This window comes from Prionailurus viverrinus, unplaced genomic scaffold (assembly GCF_022837055.1).
Source record: "Prionailurus viverrinus isolate Anna unplaced genomic scaffold, UM_Priviv_1.0 scaffold_42, whole genome shotgun sequence".
NCBI lineage: Eukaryota > Metazoa > Chordata > Mammalia > Carnivora > Felidae > Prionailurus > Prionailurus viverrinus.
In genome coordinates this window covers 1028189-1047524 of record NW_025927609.1, presented here as the reverse complement: position 1 = coordinate 1047524, position 19336 = coordinate 1028189, and the positions used below count along the sequence as shown (strand labels likewise).

The following is a 19336-nucleotide window of genomic DNA, read 5'->3' as shown; positions in this document are numbered from 1 at the left end:
ATTAGCGGAGGTACAGGGGCCGTGTGGGTGGCCCGGTGTCTGAAGTGAGATAGGGGTGGTCGAGCGTGGTGTACCTAGAGGACTCTTAAGGTCCCTATTCAATTTTTGGGTCATGTGATTATTTGAAATATTTTAGATGACAAATTCCATTAAAATCACTATATTCATTGCCTCCGGTAAAAGATATTTGAATTTAGTTTTATTTATTTATTTATTTTTGAGAGCGAGAGCAGGGGAGGGGCAGAGAGAGAGGGAGAAAGAGAATCCCAAGCAGACTCCACGCTCAGTGCAGAGCCTGATGTGTCTGGCTGTGTCCATCCCATGAACCGTAAGATCGTGACCTGAACCAAAATCAAGAGTTGGATGCTTGGGACACATGGGTGACTCAGTCAGTTAAGCATCTGACTCTGACCACGATAGAGTTAAATTAGGAATCAGTAGTAGAAAGGTATCTGGAAAATCCTCAAATACCTGCAGACTAATGACGTACTTTTAAATAACCCACGGGCCAAGAAAAAAACAAAAGAGAAATGAAAACTATTTTGAAATGAATGAAAATGAAAACACAACATATCAAAATAGTTGGGATGCAGCTAAAGAAGCACCTTAAGGAAAATCTGAACACTTTATTGGCAAGAAGAAATGTCTCAACTTAGTGACTTTAATTTCCACCTTAAGGAGAAGGAAAACAAGATCAAATTAAAGTAAGTAGAATAAAAGAAAGAGTAGCAATCAATGCAATATAAACTAGACACAGCGATAGAGAAAATGGATGAAAACAAATGGCATTTCTTTAAGAAAATCAATAACATTGATAAACCTTTAGCCAGATATAGGAAAAAATGGATATACTGTGATCAGCCCTATGCCAACACATTCAATAACCTAGATGAAATGTATACACTTTTTGAAAAGAAGAATCAAAGCTAACTCAAGTAGACATTGATTGTCCCAGTAGCGCTATATGTGTTAAAAAATTGAATTTGTAGGAGTGCCTGGGTGGCTCAGTTGGCTACGCACCCACTTGGGCTCAAGTCATGATCTCATGGTTTGTGGGTTCAAGCCCCGCATTGTGCTCTCTGCTATGAGCAAAGAGCCATTTTTCGGATCCTCTGTCTACCCCTCTCTCTGTCCCTCCCCTGCTCTCTCAAAAATAAACATGAAAAGAAAAATAAAAATTGAATTTGGATTGAAAACCTCCTTTTCTTGCCCAGGACCCAAAAGGCTTACTAGTGAATTTTACCAAATATGTTAAGAAGAAATAAGGGGCACCTGGGTGGCTCAGTTGGTTAAGTGGCTGACTTTGTCTCAGGTCATGATCTCACAGTCCATGAGTTTGAGCCGCGCATCGGCCTCTGTGCTGACAGCTCAGAGCCTGGAGGCTGCTTCGGATTCTGTGTCTTCCTCTCTCTCTGCCCCTCCCCTACTCATGCTCTGTCTCTCTCACTCTCAAAAATAAATAAACATTAAAAAATTAAAGAAAATAAAGAAGAAATAATGCCAATTCTATGTAAACTCTTCCAGAAAATTAAAAAGGAGGGGACACTTCCTAATTTAGCTTACGAACCCAACATTACCCTAATAACAAAACCAAGCAACAATATTCTAAAAAAGGAAGACAGTAGACAAATATTCCTCATGAAAATACATGAAAACTTAGCAAAGTTTTAGCAAATCGAATACAAAGTATAGAAAAAGTAATTGGGATTTATCCCAGCAATGCAGAGTATCTTGTACATTCTAAAATTAATCAGTATCATCTACCATATGAACAGACTAAAACCAAAACACAGTGTCTTCTGAATGCATAGTAAAAGCAGTTGACAAAATCCAACACCTGTTCCAAATAAAACCTTTTAGGACACTAGGATCGGAAGGGAGCTTCTCAGATAAACAGCATCTGTGACAAAGCCACAGCTAATACCATAGCAATGGTGAAGGACTGAACGCGTTCTCCCTTCAACCGGGAAGAAGGCAAGGAAACATGTTCTCACCTCTTCTAGCAGATATTTTCCAGGAGGTCCTATCAGGTTCAATAAGAAATAAAAGGCATGGAAATTGGAAAGGAAGAAGGAGAACTATATTCTCAGTCAACATGTTTGTCTATGTAGAGTGTCCTATGGATTCCAAAAAAGGAAGTTAGAACAGGTGAGTTTCGCAAGGTTACAGGATACAAACTACAAGAACCTATTGTATTTCTACTAGCAACAAATAATTAGAAATTGAAAAAAAATTTTTCAGTAGTACAACATTGCTGAGAGGAATTATTGAAGACATAAATAGATGGAGAATGATCCATGCTCACGGGTCAGAAGACCTGAATATGGTTAAGATGTTAATTCTCTTCAGATTTATCTGTAAGTTCAATGGACTTCTCATCAGAATTCCAGCAGTTTGGGTAGAAATTTGACAACTAGCACCATTTGATTGCATGACACGTTACAAGCCACAGTAATCAAGACTGTGCTGTTGGTGTTAGGACAGGCAAGTAGATGAATGGGTCAGAATAGATAGTCCAGAAATAGGCTTACACATATATGGTCAATTAATTTTCAACAACAGTCCCAAGGCAATTCGTTGGAAAAGTGATATGATAGTTTTGTCAAAAAATGGTGCTGGAATAATTGTACATTCACATGCAAAAAAGAATAAAAGATCTTTGCTCCATATCTCCTATAATATGTAAAATTAAAGTAAATCAGAAATCTAAATCTAAAATTCAATACTACCAAACATCAAGAAGATAGCATGAAACATTCTTTGGTGACCTTGTGTTAGGCAAAGTTTCTTAATTATGACATAAGAAGCATTATGTATAAGATGAAATTTGTAAATGGTACAACATTAAATTTAAAATTTTCAAAATTTTCTGCTCTCCAAAAGACATTGTGAAGAGAATGGAAAGACAAGCAAGCCACAGACTGGGAGAAAACATTTGCAAATCTAAGGTATCCAGAAGGTACGAGGAACTCTTAAAATGCAATACTAAGGAAACAAACAATGTAATTAAAAATGACCAAAAGGGGGCGCCTGGGGGGCTCAGTGGGTTAAGCGTCTGACTCTTATTTTGGCTCAGGTGGTGATCTCGAGGTCCTGGGATTGAGCCCCCTGTCTGGCTCTGCACTGGTGGGGCAGAGCCTGCTTGGGACTTCCTCTCTCTCTCTCTCTCTCTCTCTCTCTCTCTCTCTCTCTCTCTCTTTCCCTCTCCCCCTCCCCACCCCCCACATGTGCGTGCATGCTCTCACACTCAAAATAAATAAATACACATTAAAAAAATAAAAATAAACATAAAAATGACCAAAAGATTTGAACATCCACTTCACCAAAGAAAATATATGGATGGCACGATGGGTCATACTAAGAGGGGTCTTATAATGGACTTAATTTTTATTTCCATGATGAACATTGATGTGACTTATTAGCGATTTCCCAAATTCTTGATGTTTTCCGCCACACTCCGCAGAAAATATGGAGGTACTGTCATCCTCCGCATCTGGAAAGATGCCAGTTTGTGTGTCTCGTGAGAGAGGCTGCCAAGGTGGCACCTCCGTCACGCTCTGTTCCGCCAGGCGGCTATTTCCACGTGTCCTGAAAGATCCTCGTGCTGAGCCGTCATTTTGTCCTAATGGTGTTTTGCCCTGCTGTTACTGTTTGTAAACGCACTCAGAGTGCACACAGCCAGGAGCCTCTGGAAGGGTTATAAATTGGTGAAGAAACAGTGCAGGAATAAGAACGCGCCCTCCGACGAGTGACCTCCTTGCACTGCTTTCCAGCCGGCACCCTGGACGTCCGTCCTCCTCTGGCGCGTGGCATCGGCCCTCCTCTTCACGTTTTGTGCAAAAGCCAATAACGCTTACTTGGGCTTGTTACTTTTCTATGTTTGTTTCCACCGTTTGCTTGTTGTATTTTTCTACCTGTGAAAATTGTTTGGTTATCTTTGGCCGGGATTGAACACATCAGAGTGTTTGCATTAGTTAGTGGTCTCATCTCCTGTAGCGCAGAAGGGTTTTCCGAATGAAATAATAGCCTGCCGTCTCAGCACCCCCAGCGCTCCCCACGCTCGCCAGAACTCGGTGAGGCTCTGCCAGACTTCTACAGGCCGGACAGTCTGGTGAGTGCATATGGACCTGTGTTTTGGCTTTAGTTTGCGTATCTTTGATGACTAATGAGGCCGAGCACCTCTTCGTGTGCTTCTTGGTCATTTGGATCTCTTCCTTGTGAAGTGCTTTTCCCCATTTTTACCCATTTTTCTATTTATGTCTACATCATTTATAAAGGAGAGGGAGTGGACTGGCTCCAGATGTTTCCACGGCAGTTTTTCATGCTAGATAAAAGCGTGGCAAGGTATACCGAATCTTTAGGAAAGAAATTTCTCAGTAATACGTTTTCAAACATGTGCGAACTTAGGGAAAGTGATTCTCACGAGCCCTTGCTGAGAGACTCCAGATAGGGCAGTGGCCCAGGGAGTGAAAGGACAGAGAGAGCTGGTGGGGACCCCCGATGCGCAGAGCACAGGGAAGGGAGGACACTCTCGAGTACTGCAGACTTTGATAAGGTGGCCCGATGGAGGAGGCGACCGGGGCGCGGCGCGTGCACTTCGCGCCCTTCCAGGCCCGTTCATCAATACATCGGGATTTAAGAACATTGTTCAGGGACTGTCAGTAAAGGAACTAAAAATAGCTAGCTAACTGCTCTCGCGGGGGAGGTGGGGGGCGCAGCTCTGCGCCGTCTTGGGTGAATCACCATTTCTGCCTGATGGACAAAGGCTGTGAGGGAGAGCCTTTCACGCACACACAGAGTTCAGTAAACATAAAAAGGAGCTCAGCCTCGCTGAAAACATCGCCCCTTATCCAGTCGTAAACAATTAACCTGATGAGGGAACATTTTTTACCTCTCCATCTGTCGAAGATGGAATGTTTGAGAGTGAATCCCATAGGTACCAGCTAGAGAAAGAGCACTCCTGAATGTGATGGGGTGTAGTTGCCAGAGCCCCGTATGGACAAGATTCGGGTTAAGTTCTCTGACATGCAAAATGTACAGCGTTTCACTTCTCGTGCTGAGGTACCTTGGAGCATGCGGGTTCAAAACGATTCTGAGACGTATTTGCTGTAAAGAATAAGATGCCGGGTGCGGAACAACACCTGTGCGTTTTCCTCCCAGGTGCACGGAGAACCTCCGGATGGGCCACCAAGGAACGTTAGCAGTGACTGTGAGCTCAGAAATAGTAGGAGTCTTATTTTTCATTGTTTACATTTTTACTCTTTATATTTAAATATCTATAGCTTTGAAGAGTTATGAAAACCACCCAAGACCAAGAAGAATCTTAAGAGTTATTGTTAATAAAAGAATCTACGTGTATTGTCAAGTTTATTCCAAACTCATGGCCTGTTCGTATGATTTAGAAGTTTAAGAGCCTGAACCACGAGCTGAAGTGATTCGCCCCCCACCCCGGAGAGCACAGCAGAGCAGGGAGTGTTCTGGCATCACCACTGCTCCTCCACGGAAGGGACACAGAATCATAGTCATTAAAATGCTGTAAATAGCAGCGCGTCCTAAATTTGCCCACACCTCTGAAGGGAGTATACCTCCTGCTTCCTCCCCGAGAACGCTCGGGCCCCAGAGAGGCCAGCAGCCCACCGGATGGATTCGGGAGACCTGCTCCGGACCTGCCCAGTAGGATTCACTGGACGTGCGACCCTGCCAACTGCCTTCCCTCTCTGAGCCTGATTCATCCTCTATAAACATGGTGATAGCAATACCTGCTTTCTAGTCTGGCGAACGTTAGATGTAGGAGAGAAAATGCAGACGTGCTTGAGAAGTGTTAGTTTCTTGTCCCTTTAAAGATTTTGCATGTGTTTGTTATCCAGCGCTTATTTCTGGAACATAATTCATCAGGTGTGATTAGGAAAAAGGCTGGATCTTGCGGTTTCATCTGACTTTTCTGGAAGTGTTCCTCTGCCGCTTGGCTTCCACTGAGGAGCCCCTGAGACCCAGGCCCCTCGCCAGTGGGTTGGGGGCTGGCGGGCACTGGCATTACTGCCCACGAAGCCGGAGCCCCGGGGAAGACCTGCTCGGCAGGTAATGGCCGTGCATGAGTGGGCCTCCGTCTCGGTTGCTTTGCTCCGTTAAAGTGGATTGTGAGGGGCGCCTGGGTGGCTCAGTCGGTTTGGTGTCCACCTTCGGCTCATGTCATGATCTCAATGTTCATGGGTTTGAGCCCCGTGTCGGGCTCTGTGCTGACAGCGTGGAGCCTGGAGCCTGCTTCGGATTCCGTGTCTCCCTCTCTCTCTGTCCCTCCCCTGCTCATTCTCTCTCTCTCTCTCTGTCTCTGTCTCTCTGTCTCTCTCTCTCTTTCTCTCAAAAATAAATAAACATTAAAACAATTTTTTTAAAAAGTAGACAGTGATGCTTGGCTGGGACACCTCAGCATCACCAGATTTTAGTGCGGGTGTGCGCACGCCTTTCGGATGATAAGCTGTGAGTCAGACGCCACACTGAACAGTCGAAGCTTTGAGGCGTAGCTCGGTACACTCACTGCAAGTAAAGGGTGAAGGTCTTTGAGTCGCCCGGAGCAGAGGCAGGGAGGGGCGGGGGGCACCCTCGAGGAAGCGGGGCACAGTCAGGGCACCCGGTGTCTCTTCAGGGAGCAGCTCCGGGACTTGCCAGATTACCGATGGATGCAGACCAAATCCCAAGTGGACAAGGTGCCCGCAAACCCCAAATGTGAGAATGATGAGGGTTTGGGGTCATGCAGGATTTCGGGGCGCGTGTGATGTCGGCCTTCCTGAGTTGCCTGATAACGTGACGCTTTTCCCTTGCTTTTTGGTAGATGATGGACAGTGTCCTCACCCTCGGGGAAGCAGGTGGGCTGGCAGGACAGGCGTCCACGGGCCGGGAGAAGGAGACACTCCCAGGTACTCTCTCGTCTATCCCTGCTGGTGACCTGCCTGCCCGGCCCCATCCTGTTCCGGATGATGACTCACCTGTGACCCCTGCCTCCCCCGGCCTGCTCTGCCCACCTGTGCCCTGCCTGCGCCCGACCTCAGTGCCTGTTGGTTGACCCACCTCAGCCCAGATCTTGACCCTCCCTTCTCTCACTCGGACTCGGGGCCTCGTCCTCACTTCTGGTTGCTCCCTTTGCTTGACCGTTTCTTTTGAGGTCCCTAACCTTGAATGGCACCCTGACTCCCGTTAACCTCACTTGGCCACCGGCGTGTGGAGACGGCCTCCTGACGGGGATGCACGCCACCTGCTGGTGCTCCCGGCCTCTCAGACGCAGACCTGCTTCTCAATCTGTTCACTTCCCTTAACAGGGTAATTTGTAGTGAAACGAGAAAGGGCATCTCACTCCTTCGGTAACGCGGTCTGGAGTCTGTGGTGACGGTCTCTCTTCGCCTGCAGAGAATGTTTGCCCTTTCTCTGGCCACCAGCGGTTCTCTTCAGGTCAGAAACACAGGGATGATGTGAGCTTCAGATCAGAATTGATGTGAGGGATGATTCTAAAGGAGGATGGAAGAATCGAATTGCTCCCACAGGTTCAACAGAGTCACTCAGCAGATAGGACAAATGCGCGCTCTGTGCGAGGCCCTGGTCTGGGCCAGAGCATCAGCAGACACTCCCCAGGGAAGGCCATCACAGGTAGACCGCACGCCTAAGGTATCAGAAGCTGATGAGCTCTGCGGATAAGGAGAAGAGAGGGCAGGTGTGAGCCAGTGTGTGTGTGTGTGTTTGTGTGTGTGTGTGTGTGTGTGTGTGTGTGTGTGTGTGTGCACGCTAGTGCATACACGTGCATGTGATTGAGGGTTATCGTGTGTACACACATGTGCCGAATCAGGCATCAGTGTGTGTGCATAAACAGATGTGCACGATAGGGAGTCTGTATGTGCGAACACACAAGGTTGCAGCTTGTGTGTGTGTGTGTGTGTGTGTGTGTGTACACAGGTGTGTGCATTTTGGGTGAGGGAGTGTGTGTGTGTGCATACTTGTGTGTGATCGATGGTTATTGTGTATACATGCGTGTGCCCAGTTGGAAGTTATTGTGTGTCTGAGTACATAGGTGTGCACAACCGGGGATATCAGTGACCAGTAGAGGCACGAGAGTTGGCCTCATTGAGAAAGTGACCCTTTAGTCAAGGTGTGAGAGTGATGGGTGGGGACGAGGGAAAGGCCGGGGCCAGTGTGGCTGTGGTGAGCAGGGGCAGACGTGAAGTCGGATGGCCTGAGAGATCATAAGAGCCTTCACTCTGAGTGGGCGAGGATGGGTCTGAGCGGAATTAGGGTCCTGCAGGGCCATTCTGGCTTCTGGGTGGAGGAGAGGCACTCAGGAGACCCAGGGTGGGAAACGGGTATGTTAGGAGGTGGCCGCTGCCTGAGCCCTGGGCAGGTGGTCTCGGGAGGCAGTGAGGTATGTTTGGAAGGTAGAGCCAGGAGGGCTCCTGGTGGAGAAAGTGACCGGTGATAGGGAGGCAGGAGTGACCACAAGGTGTGAGGCCGGCTTGGAAGGATAGCAAAGGCTGAAAGGAGCTGTCCTGTTGCTGGCCATTGGGCAAGTTCGGGGCAACATCGACATTCAGGCGACACCTAAGCACACAGTGGCTGGACTAGCCAGGAGGAAGCAGAGGAGCAAGGACAGGGTCTGGGCGTCCTGTCCCCGACTGGCTGGGATGGACTGCAGGGATCTGAGCCAAGGGACTGAGAGGACAGCCACGTGGGGAGCCAGAGCCGATGCCACGCCTGCCTTAGGCTGCCACCGGGTGGGAGGGCTGGCATTCATGTAGGTCACCGGTGGCTTGTACGTTGTTGACGGGCAGGTGGGGACAAATGCTAAAGTGGGCGCAGATAAGAGGGAGGAGGAGCAGTGAGGGTGGTTTTGAGAGCGCGAGGGAAGAGGGGCCGGGAGGAGCCGTGTTGGCAGAGGCAGATGAGGGGCTTTCTGTGCAGGAAGAGCCTCCTGCAGAGCTGTGGAGGGCGGGTGGGCAGGGCAGCGGGCCCCAGGGATAGAGGGCCCGCCTCCACGGAGGAGCAGGCCAGCCTGGGGGGGAGGGGGGGGTTGTCCACATGAACTGCCAGTATTCACCTACAAGAAGAGATACTGCAATGGTTCGGCTTAAGATCCACGCAGGAATGTTGGGGGATTTGGGAGCGTGGCTGGACAAGGGAGACAAGGTGTGACGATGCTGTTCGTGCGGCCTGTGTGTGCTCTGAGGTGCGAGCTCAGTTTGTGTTGTCCTCCAGGGACTTGTGCTGCTCTGTTACAGGAGCGCTTGCCAGAGCTGTACTGGACAGTGTTGTGGCTTTTGCCAAGCAAGGGCAAGGAAGCCAGTGAGGCCGGAGGGAGCCACTGAACGCAAAGAGCAGGGCTGGTGACTGCATGGGCGTGACCCCGGAAAGGGCGGGACCGAGAGTCCAGAGGGAGGAGCTGGGACAGCAGAAACAGCCGGTAGCGTGGCTGACTTACTTACTTTTCAAATCGGTGGCCGTGGTAAATCTCCATCAAAGTGGAACACAACGAAGACATTTGTTAACATACGACTACTTTTTCAAGTTAGGGAACGGTACTTGTTTCCATGGTAACTGCCAACCGTTGAACCACACAGAGAGTGTCCTGTGGTGACACAGGGTAATTACAGACAACAGGGAAATTGCAGGGTAAGTCTTAAGTAAATACAAAGCAACTGCGTGGTTAGGTCCTGCTCCTGAAAGTGAGAAGGCAGCTCATCTCTGGCCCCGTCCGCTCCTGAGCCCCGCACAGACGCCAGCAGCCAGGCAGGGCACGCTCTTCGGCCATGTCGTTGCTTCGCTCCAGGTGCACGGGGGCGAGTCCTGCGTGTCCCCTCCTCTCTGTCCCCAGGCCCACTCAGCCTGTACCTCTGAGGGCCACCCTGCCCAGGGCCAGGCTGGGAAGCTGACCGAGGACACACACACGGCTCCAGACCGTGGCTGCTGAGAAGAATTTTATCAACTAGATCTTTACAAAGAGTGTCTCTAGACTTTGGGTAGTGGATCAACTGGCTATGAAAAGAAAACCTAAGTAGCAGTTGTTTTGTTTTTGTTTTGAAGACAGTACAGATCAGTACATAGACCAGATTGGAACAGGATGGTTATCTGAGAGCATTCATCTGTTGTCATCCCGTACCAGAATCCGCAAAAGGGCAGACATCTTAAGACAGCAACGGCACGGAAATTCAGGACATGTGAGGAAACAGGGATAACTGCAGTCAAAAGATCAGACGTTTTGATTATTAAGAAATTGATAATGCTTTTGGAATAAAACATCCCAGAAGACAAGTGGAGAGGCCTGATGCAGGGAAGAATGAGAATTTAGACACTCAGCTCAGGATCAGCGGATGCCAGGAGTTGCAGAGGAGCAGGGTCAGGCGGCCCCTCCAGACCCTGCAGTGTGTGCAGCGAGGTCAGGGGTGTGTGCACCTGACTCCCACTGCAAGTGTGTGCTCAGGCCCAGGGCAGTCGAGTGGTGTGTCCAGCCAGCCACCAACTCCAGAGAGGGACGGGAGCTGCTCCAGAAAACAAGATGTTGGTACAAAAGTTCCGCCCCTTCAACACCAGAGACAGACCAGAGTAAACAGAACTGGTGACTGTGACAGGCAGATCAAGCCTCTTGAAGGAGAACTGTGGGCATAGCCAAGACTTCCGTGCGTCTGAGGGGATCCAGTAGCAGAATCACTGAACAGAACAAGAGAAGATGCACAAGGGGGGAGTGAGTGACACAAAGAGAAGAAAATATTGCTCCTTCAAAGAAAACCACCAAAGAGTTTTGGAAACTAAAAGTCAGTCAAAATAGAATAATCAGGATGACTTGAAGAACAGAAATGAAGGAAGAATGAGTGATTGGCCAGATATACCAAGGATTATTCCAGAATGCAGACCTAAAAGACCAGAGCTATTCCAGAACACAGATCCTTAGGTACTGAGAACTATTCTAGAATGAAGATGTAGAGGACCCTGAGCTATTCCAAAGTGCAGATCCATAGGAGTAAGAGCTATTCAGGAACACAGATCTGGAGAATTGAGCACTATTCAGGAACACAGATCTGGAGGACTAAGAGCTATTCTAGACTAGAACAAGGATCCGGAGGACCAAGAGGTATTCAGGAACACAGATCTGGAGGATTGAGAGCTGTTCTAGAACAAGGATCTGGAGGACCAAGGGCTATTCAGGAACACAGATCTGGAGGATTGAGTGCTCTTCTGGAACACAGATTTAGGGGCCTGAGAGCTATTCTGGAACACAGATCTGGAGAATTGAGCACCATTCAGGAACACAGATCTGGAGGACTAAGAGCTATTCTAGACTAGAACAAGGATCTGGAGGACCAAGAGGTATTCAGGAACACAGATCTGGAGGATTGAGAGCTGTTCTAGAACAAGGATCTGGAGGACCAAGGGCTATTCAGGAACACAGATCTGGAGGATTGAGTGCTCTTCTGGAACACAGATTTAGGGGCCTGAGAGCTATTCTGGAACACAGATCTGGAGAATTGAGCACCATTCAGGAACACAGATCTGGAGGACTGAGCTATTCTAGGACAAGGATCTGGAGGATCAAGAGCTATTTAGGAACACAGATCTGGAGGACTGAGTGCTCTTCTGGAACACAGATTTAGGGGCCTGAGAGCTATTCTGGAACACAGATCTGGAGAATTGAGCACTATTCAGGAACACAGATCTGGAGGATTGAGAGCTATTCTAGGACAAGGATCTGGAGGACCAAGAGCTATTCAGGAACACAGATCTGGAGGACTGAGTGCTCTTCTGGAACACAGATTTAGGGGCCCGAGAGCTATTCCGAAACACAGATCTGGAGAATTGAGCACTATTCTGGAACACAGGTCTGGGGGGCTGAGTGCTGTTCGGGAACACAGATCTGGAGGACTGAGAGCTATTCTAGAACAAGGATCTGGAGGACCAAGGGCTATTCAGGAACACAGATCTGGAGGATTGAGTGCTCTTCTGGATAGGGGCCCGAGAGCTATTCTGGAACACAGATCTGGAGACTTGAGCACTGTTCTGGAACACAGGTCTGGGGGGCTGAGTGCTGTTCTGGAACACAGATCTGGAGGACTGAGATCTATCCTGGAACACAGATCTGGAGGACCCTGAGCTATCTGGAATGCAGACCTTAAGGACTTGAGAGGTGGAACGTGAAAGAACAAGGTGAGACTGAAGTGAGTGTGAGAAGCTCCATTTTCTGGTTCATAGAAGTCTGGAAAGTAGAGACAGAGAAAGTTGAGGAAGGGTAATGGGAAAAGAACCCTTCTCGGAACTAGAATGCATCAGACACTAAGTGATGAGCAGAGGTGAGAAACTGTACTTCCTGGATGTATTCAGGCAGATTTCCAAGATACCACCAAGTAAAACACCCCAAAGTGGTCAGCAAAGGGAAAGTCTGGTTTTCAGTTGGCATCAAATTTGTCAATGATCAATTTATAGTCTAGAATTAATTAGGTCAGTATCTTCAACGTATTTGGGAACAGTGATTCTAAACCTGGAATTTTATTTTATTTTATTTTTAATTTTTTTAAGTGTTTATTTAGTTTGAGAGAGAGAGAGAGAGAGAGAGAGAGAGAGACCGTGAGTGGGGGAGGGGCAGAGAGAGGGGGAGACACAGAATCAGAAGCAGGCTCCAGGCTCTGAGCTGTCGGCACAGAGCCTGAGGTGGGGCTCGAACCCGCGAACCGTGGAATCATGACCGGAGCTGAAGTCGGCGCTTAACCGACTGAACCACCCAAGAGCCTCTAAACCTAGAATTTTAGACATACCCAGACTAAATTCAAATAGAAGGACAAAGGAAAGGTATTTTCAGGTAGTCAAGGACTCGAAGGTTACCAGACTCCCTGCTAAGACTTTGACAAAGTGGAAAAAAGACAAGCATCTATAATGACGATTATCCAGTGTGACCTGTAGCTAGCTCTAAATAATTTTTGATGTATATTTGTATGCAAATTAGAATAATAGTTGAAAATGATCTCATGTGTGTGTACTTATACGGTGATAAGGAGGAGAAAAGTGCAAGTGTCCTCACCTCCAGGTCTTTCAGGGGAATATGTGGGCCCTGCCAGAGCCCACACTTATATGAATGTGTGTCGAAGCGTATCTCAATGTACTTGCAGCCACCAGTCAAGGCATAGATTGGGCATCTTCAAATCTTGTAGAGGAAAAACTCTGGAACAAAGAAGACCTGATTTAGTTTCCGAAAGGTAGAACAGAAAAGAAAAATTAGAAGTACAAATCATAGAAAATATACAAGGCAAGGGGCGCCTGGGTGGCTCAGTCGGTTAAACATCCGACTTCGGCTCAGCTCATGATCTCATGGCTACTGAGTTTAAGCCCTGTGTCAGGCTCTGTACTGACAGCTCAGAGCCTGGAGTCCCCTTTAGATTCTGTATCTCCCTCTCTCTCCGTCCCTCCCCTGTTCACACTCTGTCTCTCGCTCAAAAACAAACATTAGAAAAATAATAAAAATAATAAAATTCCTTTAAAAAATATATATGGCAAGACATTATGTAGACGTTAGCTCATATATATGTTAAATTTCTCTATTAAAAGGCACAACTCAGATTGTCTTAAAAATGACACAGAGGGGCGCCTGGGTGGCGCAGTCGGTTAAGCGTCCGACTTCAGCCAGGTCACGATCTCGCAGTCTGTGAGTTCGAGCCCCGCGTCGGGCTCTGGGCGGATGGCTCGGAGCCTGGAGCCTGGTTCCGATTCTGTGTCTCCCTCTCTCTCTGCCCCTCCCCCGTTCATGCTCTGTCTCTCTCTGTCCCAAAAGTAAATAAACGTTGAAAAAAAAAAATTAAAAAAAAAAAAAAATGACACAGAAACAGAAAATTTATTAATGGTAAGGGTACTAAGCAAATGCTGATCACAGGAAAGCAGGCCTACCAACATTGTTTCCAAGAAAAAGATAAAACACGTTAAATGGGATAAAGAGAAATCTTACCATTTGCAACGACGTGGATGGAGCTAGAGTGTATTATGCAAAGTGAAATAAGTCAGTCAAAGAAGGACAAATATATAATTTCACTCATATGTGGAATTTAAGAAACAAAATAAATGAACATAGGGGAAAGGAAGAAAAAATAAAATAAGATAAAAAGGGAGAGGGAAGCAAACCATAAGAGACTATTAATGATAGAGAACAAACAGGGTTGAAGGAGGGAGGCAGGTGGGGGGATGGGCAAAATGGGGGATGAGCGCTGGGTGTTGTATGTAAGTGATGAATCGCTGAATTCTACTCCTGAAGCCAATACTACACTATATGTTAACTAACTTGGGTTTAAATAATAAAAAATAAATGTTAGAGAAAGAATTATGAGATAATTAAGACCAAATAGGAGAAATTAATGACGGTGAAGGTAGAGATAACTGCAGTAGAACATGGAAACGTGCTGGTTGGTGCCGTCATTCTGGAGAAAGACCACGAGACCCTGAAACTGTTAGCAACTTTGATCAAGGCAGGGAAAAGGCAAAACTTTAAAACCGGGGCAACCAGAAAGTAGATGTCGCCGCATTTGCGAAAGTTATGAAAACTTTCAGAGTCTGCTGTCTAAACTCTGTGTGAAGAAATTGGAAAATCTAGATAAAATGAATAATTTTCTAGAAAAATGAAATTCACAAAATTGCCTCAATATGATGTAGAAAGTCTGAACAACCTGTCAACTGTGGAAGTGACCAAGGCGGCGCTCAGAGACCCCTGCTCGTGTGCCCCTGGAACGGCCCTACACATCCTGGCGTATACAGGAAACACAATTTTTGAGGCACGTAAGTTGTCTTATAGTACAGAAGAAAAGTAAGCAAGTTCCCCTGGTCATTTTATGAGATCAGCAGGTTGCGACATGAAAATAGGGCAAGTAATCTTAAAATCATTTGTAGGTAACTTCCTTCTGAAGACCGATGCGCCATAAACCGTCCGCGGCTCAGCCCCGACGGCGCGTTTAGTGCTAAGTAAGCCCCGTGTGATTTCAGAAGAGCGCGTTGAGCGGTGACTGCGGGCCGCCCTCCGCTCTGCGTGGGCCTCCGCCTTCGCCTCACGGTGCTCGTTTTCCTTTCCGCTTCTGAAAGTTTTCTGTCTGCTGTCTTCCTCTGTTGTTCGTTCAGTCCGGTGTGTCGTGTCGTCTAATTTCATCTAGGTTTTTTGAAATAAGGTTTCATTCCGGATTCTTTCCCGAGTTCTGTGACCTAATTTTTGAGTTTTTCCGAGTGATTTTTCCTCTCTCCCCCCATCTTAAGTCTTTGCATCAACAGAGATGCTGGATTATTTTGTTGTTGTTAGCATGTCTCTATGGTATATGTTTATTGCCAGTAGGGATGTGATTTTATTTCTCACTTTATCTTTACAAAATTTTTGTGTGGGATTTGACTTCACCTGAAGTTCATCTTCCTAAACTTCTGAGAAGGGAGGCATGATTTGTGATAGCATTTCCAGTTTCACGGCTCTAGAATGCCCTCTTCTGTTATTTTTATGAAGTGTTAACACACACAGGCTTAATGCCTGAAGCCGGAGTGTGTCTGGCCGCAGGGCCTGGTGAGCGGGTGGTCAGGGAATCGGGCGACAGCATCGTATCGATGTTAAATGCTCTGGGTTTGGTCTCCGGACTGTGGCTAGCCGATGTCCTGGTTTTTAGGAAACACACACTAACGTATTCGGAGTCAAGGAGTGTGCTTGCAATCGCTCTCAGGTGGTGTGGATTAATGAGGACAATGAACGAATAATGAATGAGTGAGGACGTGGGGAGCAACCACAACAACCAAAGGATGTATAGAAGTTCTTGGGAATAATTTAGAAAACTTTTCTCGAAGTTTGGAATTATTATATCGTGATGAAAAGTTGTCCAACAAAGAAGTACAGTGAATTCTTCAGTGGAGAACATGATGGCCCTTCTCCTTGGGACAGATCTCCCCCCGGCACCTGGGGAGTGGGGCCAGATGGGGGACCCACAAGCCGGCCGGGGCAGAGGGCCGGTGCCCAGATCACCGTGAGAGCCACCTGTGGCCGGGGCACTGGAACTAGGCTTTCTCTGTTTTTGTTTCCCATTGTTACCTTCCAGCTGTCATTCCAATTAAAATAAATACATGCCTGAGAACATAATAAAAAATGTAATGACAGGAGGACAAGCAGCCTCTTGGAGTCACGTCGGGTTTCTGAGCCCAGGGGGCCTGGCCCGGTGTCTGGCGGAAGGTCGGCCGCCTGGGCGGCGCCTCAATGTGGCCGGAGTCACCCCTCTCCACCGTCCGCTGTAAACCAGCCACAGCACCGGTGTGCTTCTCCGTGGACTTCCGGTTCACTCCCCCGAGTGGCTTGGTTGCGGCAGCACCGACGACCGTGTGGCGAGGAGGCCCGAGGGCAGGGGGCACGGAGAGAGGGGGTCGAGCTGAGCTCTGGACAGCCCGGGGCCGGACACACCACACTGCGGCTTCTCGTTTGGAGCTTTCTGCTTCCACCCCGAGCACAGCCAGCCCCTGGCAGGGGCCACCCCGTGACCACCAAGAGCGGGACACAGGAGTTGGCCTGTGGGCTCCGAGCCCCGTGGGCCGCGTCCTGGCGGCGACCTTGGACCAGCTGAAGGAGAGATGTGGCCGTGGCAGAAGAGGAGTCGTGCAGTCTGCAGACCCTGGAAATCGTCACCTCGGCTGGCCGAGGATGGAGCGGTCCATGTGCGTGTTTTGTGCTCACGAGACTCTGAGACAGGACTCAGGCCTGGCCGCACCGACACAGGCGCTTCTCGAGACGTGGGCTTGACGGTGACCTCGAGGCCCCTCCGCGCCACGCCTCTGCCCCGCCGGCACGGCCAGACCTTCCTTGCTCTCTGCCGCCCGTCGTGGTCACCGGCGGCTGCCGCGCGGTGCCCTCGGGCCCGGCACCTGTGCTGCTGTGCGCGCGCCCGTGTCCCCTGACATGGACCTGCCCCAGGCCACTGCCCAGGAGGGAGTCCCTTCTTTCAGGCCACACTGTCCCTCTGCTATCGGCTCTCCCTACGCTTCCCCTATCCCGGCCCTTGTGGCTGACAGCTGACTTTCCCTCCATCCCCACCCGGGATCTCCTTCTGGGAGATGGGGCGGCTGAACACAGAAGCCCCTGGACCTGGCTCATGCTTGTTGTCGTGCCTGCCCACCCGAGCCTGAACCTGGACGTTCTCATCTGCCCGCGGCGCTGCCTTCCTTACCCCCTTGTGTCTTTGTCACGCCTGCGCCTCGGGACTCTCGTCCTGGATCTAACTGCTGCTGGAGGCCGCCTCGTGGACTGATGCATCTGTGGCATCCAGCCTCGTGTGGACCCTCAGTGCTGCCCCAGGCCCCTGGCCTGGCCTCCCTGGCCCCTCCGTCCCCACAGCACTGGCTGCAGTGGCCTCCTGCTGTGGAAGGGGCGAAGGTGACCGCGGGGGAGGGAATCAGCCCAGGCAGGGTTGCAGACACCCCGCGTCCTCACTGCATGTGCTTTCTCCGCGAGGACGGGGACCCCCCCTCCACCCCCGGCGACAGTCGCCTCTAGCTTTGTGCTGGTGGCGATCACTTTGTTTACTCTCACTTCACGTCACACCTTTTCTCATAGGACCGATCCCAGCACGCTGCCCGTGCTCCACTCCGCTCGTAGGCTGCTTGCACGTTTTCTGCTTTTGACTTCGTTTTCTCTGCAAGGATTCTGGACGGTGTGTGCCATTCGGGGCCCATCACTGCCTGTGCTGACTGCTTACGTCGCAAATGTTTGGCTCGTGCCGGCAGCACAAGGTGACCTAATCCCGTGGGGAAACGGCAAAGCGGTATGTGAACGTGCAGACCCTCATGTCCCAAAGTTTGAAGTCATCTTACTCCAAAAAGTTACCTTGTTTGTGACTCTCAGAGTGCGCTTCCCTCCTGTGCCCAGCAGTGACGTCTACTGGGCTGGTCAGTTGCCCCCCGGTGCCGGCCGTCCCTCTGGGAGCTCCCTGGGAACCTCCCTCCTTTTCCTTAAGGGCACCCTCACGACCCGGCACAACCCCCAGCTGGGTGGGGGGAGGAAGCTCCCTGCTGGGGTGCCTCCCGCCAGGGGCACAGATGCTGCTTGGCTCCCGCTGCCCTCCTCCGCCTCCTCACAGCGGCCCCACGGTGGGGCTCTTCCTGTCGGCTTTGCGGCTCTAGCAGGGCGTACGGCCCCGTCGCTGGGGCTGGTGAGCTGGCTTTGGAGGTCCCTGCCTGCCGGTCCCTCGCGACCCACGGGCTGGTCGTCTGTGGTCACATTGATCTTTCAAAGCATAAAATAGCTCTGATGGCTTAACCTCCTTCGTTTGCCTCTTCTTGGCTTCGTGTTCATGAAAGATCTTTGCATTTCCCAGTCTCTGCATGGACGCAGGGCTGTGATGGCCGGGGGGACAAGGCCTTTGTGAGGCTCAGGGTGAGGTGCAGTCAGCAGGGTGTGGGGAAGGGATGGAGTGGTGTGGATGGTTTGAGGGCAGGGGAGGGCTCAGCTAGAGGACGTGCACTTTCTCCTGGGCAGTGGGAGGCCTGAGCATTGTAAGGGCAGATGGGGTTTGTGCTTCTGGAGTGTTCTGGCTTCAGAGGGAGGGGAGGCCTGCAGGGAGGTGGGAGCAGGAAGGGTGTGAGGATCTGGGCAGGGCAGGGCAGGGCAGGGCTTCTGGGGAGTGGGTGGAGGTTAGAGAATAAAGCGAGGAAAGGTCGGAAGGTGCCAGAGCCGGCCAGCCACAAGGTCACCAGGGGTAGCCGCACAGGACAAAGTCTGTCATGGTTGAAGCATGGCTAGATTTTCTGTCTCTAATTAATACTCGGATGTTTCTCTTGAATCCTTGAGTTCTTTGTCACTTTATTGAAACAAGTTTTCTTGTTTTCAATAAAGAGTAAAAAAATCTGCATCAGACAATTATAATGGGGAAACAAAAATCTTTATTTTGTTTCGAAAACTTTTGTTGTATTGAGCTTCTTCGGTGAGCTAATCAGAGTCACTTGCGGAGCCACTTCAAAAAATAGACCGAGTTTTACTTTCTGTTTCCTACCTCGTGACTGTACCTTCAGCCTGAGGCTCGCCTGCCGCCGCTGCGTGAGAGCGGTTTGTGCGGGGCCGCCGCGAGGCTCCAGGCCGGCAGAGCTCGCCTTTCTTCTGGCCGCGGTGACCGTGCTAGCAGGGTTGCGTATTGTTTTGCTCCTGCTGTTGGACAGGCTTTTAAAACAGTTCTTGTTTCGGGAGTGCCTGGGTGGCTCAGTCGGCTGAGTGTCCTGTCCGACTTTGGCTCAGGTCGCGATGTTGCAGTTCTGGAGTTCGAGCCCCACGTCAGGCTCACCACTGTCAGCGCGGAACCTGCTTCGGATCCTCTGTCCTCCTCTCTGC

The 19336-nt window shown here is 49.5% G+C and overlaps 1 protein-coding gene across 5 annotated transcripts in view; it reads left to right on the top strand.

The window, feature by feature from the left end:
* The window catches only part of PCBP3 (poly(rC) binding protein 3), a 277127-nt gene that overhangs the window by 118817 nt on the left and 138974 nt on the right, over positions 1-19336 (top strand). The window contains exon 1 of one of the 5 annotated variants that reach the window (XM_047847075.1): positions 2884-2959. The exons of the other annotated variants lie outside the window; for them this stretch is intronic. The gene's annotated coding sequence lies outside the window, so the exon portion shown is untranslated. Of the gene's footprint in view, positions 1-2883; positions 2960-19336 lie in introns of those variants that run through there. 5 annotated transcript variants of the gene reach the window in all.